We start from the raw sequence: 8,471 nt of genomic DNA on the forward strand, positions 1-8,471 counted from the left end.
ACAGGCCATGTGCAGAGGAAAGGGCACCTGCCAGGTATCTCCTCACCAGGGCACCTGTGGTGCAGGTCTGCCCAGCGAGGTGCCTTTTTAAAATTTGCCCTAAGGGAGTACCTTTCTTAATTCTTCCACCCAGAGGGTGCCTCTTTAAAAATGCAAAACAGTGCTGTGCTGCAGCTGGCTTATGGCTGGCTCCCCAGAGGAATGCCAACTGCGTGCAACTCTTCTCAACTCCGCACTGAGTGACATCCAGTTGGTAGCTTTTAATTGGCAACGATTGGAGTATTTTTTTTAAAAGACTTTTTATTTATTTATCTGACAGAGACACAGCGAGAGAGGGAACACAAGCGGGGGAGTGGGAGAGGGAGAAGCAGGTTTCCCGCCGAGCAGGGAGCCCGATGCGGGGCTTGAGCCCAGGACCCTGAGATCATGACCTGAGCCGAAGGCAGACGCTTAATGACTGAGCCACCCAGGCGTCCCCGATTGGAGTATTGACACCACAGAAATCAGTGAATGCTACAAATCAGGGATTACCGCCCCCTCCACGCGCCCCACCAGACTTGGTTTCCAGCACACCAATGAAAAAGGCCTAGTGTAGGCTAGAATGGCCCTGACCAGAGCAGGCATAGTAGAGGCCTCAAAAATGTATGACTGGAAGACCCCCGGAGCTGGAAGGGCTCTTTTTGTAAGTCTGTAGGCAGCTTGGAGATGCCCATATCAAAATCAGATTGCAGTTGACCCTCGGACAAGCCAGATTTAAAGTGCGCAAGTCCACCTAACACACATCTTCTTCAATACATACAGCACTGTATTTTTTAATAATTTAAAAAAAAATATAGAGAAACAGAGTGGGGGCGGGGCTGAGGGAGAAGGAGAGAGAGTTACAAGCGGACTCCACGCTGAGCGCAGGGCCCAATGCAGGGCTGGATCTCGCGACCCTGAGATCACGACGTGAGCCAAAACCAAGAGTCAGACACTCAACCAACTGTGCCACCCAGGCGCCCCAACACTATTTTTTTTATGATTCTCTTAATAACAATTTTCTTTTTTCTAGCTTACTATATTGCAGGAATAGAGAATATAATACATATAACATACAAAATATGTGTTGACTGTTTATGTTATCAGTAAGATTTCCAGTCAACAGTAGGCTATTAGTAGTTAAGTGTGGGGGAAGTCCAAAGTTCTATGTGGATTTTTGACTTTGTGGGGTGTTGGCGCTCCTGTCCCCTGCGTTGTTCAAGGGTCAGCTGAACTTCACAAGACAGATGATGGTTCTGACTTAGAAACTGTTAAGGGTCGCAGAGAGATACTCGGCCCAAATCTTGAAGTGACTAAGAGGTAAATGAGCTGACTTCTTAAAGCAAGCCCTGGGGTCCAAGTGGACAGACTCATTCACCTATTGGGCTGTGACAGGTCCCCCAGACACCCCTGGGCTGGGGGTTGGGCTGGAGTTGGACAGTGAGCTTTGGCTTGCAGGCCATTCTGACTGGAAAAATACATATTTGAGCAGGAAAAATTGCCTGTGGTTCAACAGAACCGATTCCAAACTTGCCACGCCTCAGTGCCCCTCTGCTGAGAAGGAAAGCAATGCCTGCTAAGCACTTCACAGCCCCAAACCCAACATGGAACCAAGTTAGCAGGCTGACAATGACCACTTTGCCTACACTGACTAGACTTGGATAGTCCAGAACCAAACAGGCCAAAGGCCATCCCAGGCCTACACAGAGTTTTGGATCATACTATTTCAATGGAATGAAGACCATGCCTGCCAGCACCACGAGGAGAGAAGGTATAGGATTTATGGCAAAATAAATAAATAAATGTATATATAAAATTCCCTTCAAACGTCAGGCCAGGACAGCCCTAGGCCCCAACTTGCCGCATTGGAAAAGGAAGGAAGAAAGCCAAAAACAAGACGGCCAAGCCTTCTCCCAAAAGGAGGCCTTCATGTGGGCGTCAAAGACAAAATTAAAGCTGGAGGTGCCTCTTCCCTTGTGAGAGTAGCCCTGTGTTTTTACCACTCCAGACAGAAAACGGAAAACCCACAATCCCTTGAGCACTTTTAGGGAGGCAGAGGAAGAACCCTACCTAGCAGTACCCAGTGCGGTGTCTTTAAAGCAGAACTATGCACCCTTCCTGGCATGGGACAGAGTGAAGAGAGCCAGAAGAGGTGGGGAAAGGGAGGCTTGAGGACAAATCCTAGCATGACTGGGTTCAGGAGATGCTGACTCTGTACCCAGCCAGAGATACTGGAAGTATGAAATAGGAGAAGGTCCTTTTTCAAATTTTACAAAGGGCTCATCACGGAGTTCCTCTCCATTATCCCTCCTTTAGTGAAAATAAATGTTTTATAGATCATTAACCACATCATTCTGTACCTGGGGGTGACAGAACAACATCAAGCTAAAATGTGCTCATTCATTTGTTATCAGATAAAGTGAAAATCGAGTATCTCTACAAGTGTAATAGGTGCCCGTGGCATTTTGAGTCAGATGGCCTTTTGGAAACATTTTTGTGAGTAAAAAGAAGTAGCCAGTTGTGTGCTGATAGATGTTTAACGACTGACCCCTGGTTGGGGGAGGTCTGATTTGTAGTATTTACCAATTTCTGGGGTGGGAAAATTCCCACCGTGGTTGATTTCATGCTGTGTTGTCAACCAGCAAACAACATTTTTTGAAAATTTGAAAACTGGCTCTTGCAACACGTATGAGCCACCTTCACACCACTGGATAATCTGTATAGAACAAGAACAGGAAATCTGTTAGGAGTCTTTCAGGTGAGAATAAATACCCAATTGAAATTGTTATAAACAATCATGAGAGTGAAAGTTATGGTGGCTTGACAATGTCATGAAAGACGTTTAAAGTCATTAAAGGCTCAGAGTATTTCCTTCCTTTTGCTCTACCATCCTCAGGAGGTTGGCTTTCGCCCTTGGCTTATCCTCTCATAAACATCCCAAACAGTAAACTCGTGTGTATTTTCTTTAAAAAAAAAAAAAAAAAAAAATTAAAAAGCCGTAAACCATTCTGTTAAACTTTTCTTCAAAATAAACTTAAATGTTCCTTACATTATTTGTGTTCCTAAGTGTGAGTCTTTGGCTTTTTATTGTGTTTCTTTCCCCTTCAACTCCAATTACCAAGTAGCTTTTTTTTTTTTTAATACCATCACTTGGGTTTCACTTGATTTCATTGAGATTTGTTTCTAGTTCTAGTAATATTCATTTATGGTTTAACTGAAAATAGACAGTTGTTACATGTTTTAGCTCCATAGTTGCCTCTGATTAACCATGGCCTACAGTGACTTAGGTCCTGTTTCACTGGTTTTTCATATTCTGCTAGAATAAACAGTTAAATTAACAAACTGATTTTCCCCCGTCAGTTTTCTCTTCCGTGTAAGTGGATACCCCAACAGAAGAGTGATGATAAAAGTCTACATTCTCAAGTATTTTATGTCTCCTGTTTTTAGACCATTCCTTCTTAAGAAATATCTGAAGGGGGAATAATTTCCTTTGGGGTGAGTAGAGAAGTAGCTCTACCACCTACGTCCCTTCCATCCAAGTTCCTGCTTCCAATTGTTCCTTCTCCCTTGAGTCTGTAAAATCTTAGCAGAACTTAAAAAAAAAAAAGCTAAGGGAGGAAAACAATGCCACAATTTGAGAGTAGCATTAAAAACCTGTTTCTACTAACGTTAACACATGGTAATAGGTGCCAAGAAACTTGAAAGTTGGAAAAATTCATTGGGTTAGCAATGGCTAAAGTAAAATAACCATAGAAATCTTTATTAAGGGCTTCTCCTGTGCTCAGTAATGCACTGAATGATTTACAGGGATTTGGGCTCATTTTACTACTACAATTCTATAAGGTGGTGTGATGATTAGTCGTACATGTCAATTTAGCTAGCTGTAGTACCTAGTTATTTATCAAACACTAATCTAGATGTTGTTGTGAAGGTACTTTGTTGATGTGGTTAACATCTACAATCAGTTGACTTTAAATAAAGATTATCCTTGATAGTATGGGTGGGCCTTACCCAATCAGTTAAAGGCGTTAAGAACGAAAATGCGGTTTCCCATAGAAGAAGAAATTCTGCCTCAAGACTACAGCTTCAAATCTTGCCTGCTGGCCCAATCTATAGATTTCAGAAACGACAACACCAACCATGTACCTGAGTTTCCAGCCTGCCTGCCTGCCCTACACATTTCAAGCTTGTCAGTCCCCTCAATGGCCTGAGCCACTTCCTCCAAAAATCATCATCTAACTATGTCCTACTGGTTCTGTGATTAGGGTTCTAGAGAACTCTCATACAGGTGGGCACTGCCATGTTCCCCATCTTAAAAATGGAGAAGCTGTGGTTTGAGAATAATTTGCAGGGTTAAACAGATGGTAAGCAAAAACCTGAACTTCAACACAGAAGTTGACTTCAGAACCTTTGAAAGCAATCATCATACTATTTGTGACGAAGGAAAACTTTGCTGGCTGGATATATCACTGGAATGTTGTGCGTAATTTTCACTAATGTTTATTTTTTAAAGATTTGTTTATTTTATTTTAGAGAGAGAGAGCAGGGGTGGGGAGAGGGCAGAGGCAGAGGGAGAGAGAGACTCAAGCAGACTCCCTGCTGAGTGTGAAACCCACACTGGGCTCCATCCCAGGACCCTGAGATCACGCCCTGAGCCGAAATCAAGAGTTGGATACTTAACTGACTGAGCCACCCAGGCGCCCCATAATTTTCACTAACGTTTAAAGAGTTATTCAAGTAGAATGCACCTGCCTGGAGATTCAGAGAGCCCAGAAGTGTAAACGAATCTAGATAGACAGAATATACATCTATTCTCAGCTACTGTGCTGCCCGTCTCTCTCCCATCCAACTCCTCACAGCTACTTCTCTGCTCCCCCATTATCTTTGCCATGTCCTCATCTTTGCACACTCAGGGTCCTACTAGCAGAATCCAGTCTTCTTAAAGAGACTATTCTTTGGAAGACACAACGGGGAAGCAGAAGAGAGGATGCACTCAAAATTCCCTTAGAGGAGTTTTAATCCATATCTAGCTGTTGTGGGCAAATCACTGCTCTATTAACTGCCTGCTGAAAACTAGATGATGTTCTCAAGCTTCCAGACCTACATCCTAATCATGAAGCCAGATACACATGCACCCATCATGGCAGAGCCCAGAGCTCCTTGGCAGTCTTTTCCTGCAAAACTAAAATCGCACATTCTTCAAATTATAGGTGAATCCTAATTGTAGAGCCCCTAACTGTATAACTCAGGGTTGATAGGGAGTTTTTCAAAGCAATCTTTGAAAGAGGCTTCTTCTGGAAAAGAATATAGAACTTTTGAACGGAAGTGTTCAGCTGAGCAAAAAAGTTCAGAATGGTCCAGGCTGTAGGGGACCAAAAAATTAAAGACGGTCTGAGGGAAATGAGAGAGGCCGCAAATAAATTTAACCTAACGTAAATTTAACTGCCTACCAACCAGGAGCATAGGAACATTTACTCTTAGGGCAAGTCTGGATTGCACTGCTATGAAAAGGGCCACGAATTCTCAGAGTGGAATGGTACAGGGAGCAGAAAAGAGAGAAAGAGGCCTGGGTTAAGTGTGGGCGGCACGACCACCACCTTGGGGTCTGATGGCATTTTTTGAAAATGATACCATTTGTAAAATGGGTTTAAAATACTATTTTGACTGGTGATTTCATGTCCGTAAAGAGTATTAATTATTTTGGGATTTCCTCCAATGTTTAGATGCTCCGTCTTTGGAACACACTGATTGATTAGTTAATCTACAGCTGCTCCTGGTGCTCAGCAATTTTCCCTGTCTTGTTGCTAGGAGACCAGGACTGCTCCGAACCGGCCTGTGTGACAGGCATCGTGAAGAGGTGGTGGGCTCTGCCGACGAGCCACAGTGCCATCAAGCGGTCACTCTGCAAAACGGTTCGACAGAGTGGGTTTGTGTCCCCTGTTCTCTAATTAGAGCACTCAGGTTGTCTCGGTTCCAGATGAATTAGCCGGTTCGCTGAACCGCGGGGAATTGTGTATTCTCTCCGTGCTCTTCTGCACACAGTGAGGGGTTTTTTCCTTCGATAAATGAATCATGCCACGGCAAGCAGGATGGTGAAGTTAAAAGAATGCTGGATGGGTTGGCAGAAGGCATTTTAGTTCACCCCTACTCTGACTTCTCTTGGTTGTAATGTCTTCCTCTAAACAAGGAGGGGCGTGCGCGACGTCTCTCAATGTCCCTTCCATCCCCAAATCTCCAATTCTTTGCTACTTTCACACGCAGTTCTTCCCCAGAGGAGCTTATCCTTGCAGCTGATCCTGGTCAAGGAGCTCCAGCAGACCTCGGTGATGTGGCTTCACGGTGAGTTTGAGCGGGTGGAAGCAAGGCTGGAGGGGGAAAGGCAAGGACTGTGCCCACCACCAGAGCCCAAACTGCCAACCTTCTCTGGCAAATGACTGCTCCCACATGTTTGGTGGAGTCCCCCTGGGTAAATCTGTCCTTCCTGAGCAAGGAATTCTGGCCCAGGGAAGCAGCTCCAGGCATCTTGGGTAAAAACCTGTGATGTAAGGTCCACAGAGAAGTGCATCTGAGCAGGATGTGCTTGTGGACTCTCAGCAGAAGGCTGGCTGGACTCATGCTTCCACTGAAGATTAGAACAGGAGAAATTTGCATTCCACCCACAGGATGCACCCCTGTCCCTTCCTCTGACAGTCTCTGGGAGCCAGGTAGGAGGATTGGCTCTACCCTGCACCCTGCCCCCCATTACCTTTCTTCAACTCCTGTTTGGAGGCCCCATGAATCCAGATTCATGGTGCACCTCATCATGGACGCAGTGTGGAGACTGGGGTCATTTTTCACTCTCTCCAACAACCTGCTTCCCTGTGGATTTAACTCTGGGCAGATGTGAGTTATGGTGAATGTTGTGCTTGTCCTGCTGGGACTTATACAAATCTTCATCAATCTGTGCATTATGTCCAGTATCCTCTGATTTCAGGATCAAGTGAGACAACCGGAATCCTGAATATTAAACAAGCCTGAACCAAAATACAGTGAATTATCAACATGCTAAGAGAATACAGCTGAATTATCGTAGGCCATGAGACTATGATTTGGTTGACACTTTTGTCATTATTGGGGGGATTCTTTAAAAAAAAAAAAACCATGAGATTGTCTCACTGAATTGCCACCTATTGGGGTAAACTCACAAAACATTCAAGACAGAATGGAGCTTAGTACTCATCTTTTAGTTTAAACTGAGACCTGAAAAGATGTATCAAAATAAAATTGAGATGAATTAAATTTAACTTTTTACAATCTAACTTCAAAAAATATACCATATTTAAAGGGATCAAAATAAAAGTATGCACAAAAAAATGGACAAAAATGCAAAGGTCTTCTCTGTTTTTTAACAGGTCTGAACCTCCGAATTCAAGAGCCAATGGGAGAACTGTCTAGCTCATTCAGTCATTTTAGAGTGCCATCTGCTGATGGGATAAGAAGATGAGGAGGAAAAAGAAAAGGAAGAAAAATATGAGATGTTCTTTTTCTCTCTTCGATCTGTTGATTGAAGGAAGCACCTCCACTTAAAAACATCTCTGTAGATGTTTTGCAGATGAGATATTTCATGGTGTTTGTTCCTGGCCCTGAATATCAAACCTAGTCTTGTCTCGTTTCTCTGTGATTGTATCTCTGACACTCAGCACCACAAGTCCAAGAACCTATCAACCTATCCATGGCCAAAGAAAATATGAGGGCCAGCTCATCAAATTTCACCTAGACTCTCTTTTTAAGAATGGCCAGATTTTCTTAGACCTTCCTTAGATTTCCACCAAGGCAGCAGCCAGGAGGCCCAGTGAGGCCTGGCTGGGACTGGCCACTCACGTGTTCCTTAGAGAGACTTCTGTAATGTCAAGGGAAGAGTGACATACTTGCAGTGAGAGGACCCAAGTGTGACTACCTGCCCTGTCACACTCCAATGTGGGCAAGTCACACACCATGGCATCCCAGGTTCCTCATCTGTGAAGCAGAGGTGACAAGTACATTGCAGAATTCTTTTGAGAGGATAAAATGAGATCGTGCTGGTAAAATCACTAACAACTGGAATTATTATTCGCAGCTCTGAACTGGGATGTGAAAATGCATACATGTCTTGTCTGTAAGCCTTTTATTATTTAAATAAGAACGTTTTTTAAATGTGCTGGCCCTAGATTTGAAATAACCGAAACTGACAAGCAGAGAAGAAAACCTCGAGATATCACAGGCAAAGAAGAGTCTGGGCTTGGCAATGGTGTGATGATGTATCCTGCAGAGAAATGAGGGGAAAGAGGTGCTGGCAGGGGAAATGGCCTCATGTCCGAGTCTCTAGGACAATGAAGAAGGTGTTCCTTGTCCTTGGTGTCTTTGTGTGTAGGGTAGGGATGGGCAGCCAAAGACCTCTGCCCGAACTGCAGAGCCCAGAGAAATGCCACCTGCCG

The 8,471-nt window shown here is 44.1% G+C and overlaps 1 protein-coding gene across 2 annotated transcripts in view; it reads right to left on the reverse strand.

Annotated features, from left to right (window-relative positions):
* The window catches only part of DUSP16 (dual specificity phosphatase 16), a 170,690-nt gene that overhangs the window by 140,248 nt on the left and 21,971 nt on the right, over window positions 1–8,471 (reverse strand). The gene's annotated exons all lie outside the window — the stretch shown is intronic.

Source organism: Halichoerus grypus, chromosome 6, assembly GCF_964656455.1.
Source record: "Halichoerus grypus chromosome 6, mHalGry1.hap1.1, whole genome shotgun sequence".
Lineage (NCBI taxonomy): Eukaryota > Metazoa > Chordata > Mammalia > Carnivora > Phocidae > Halichoerus > Halichoerus grypus.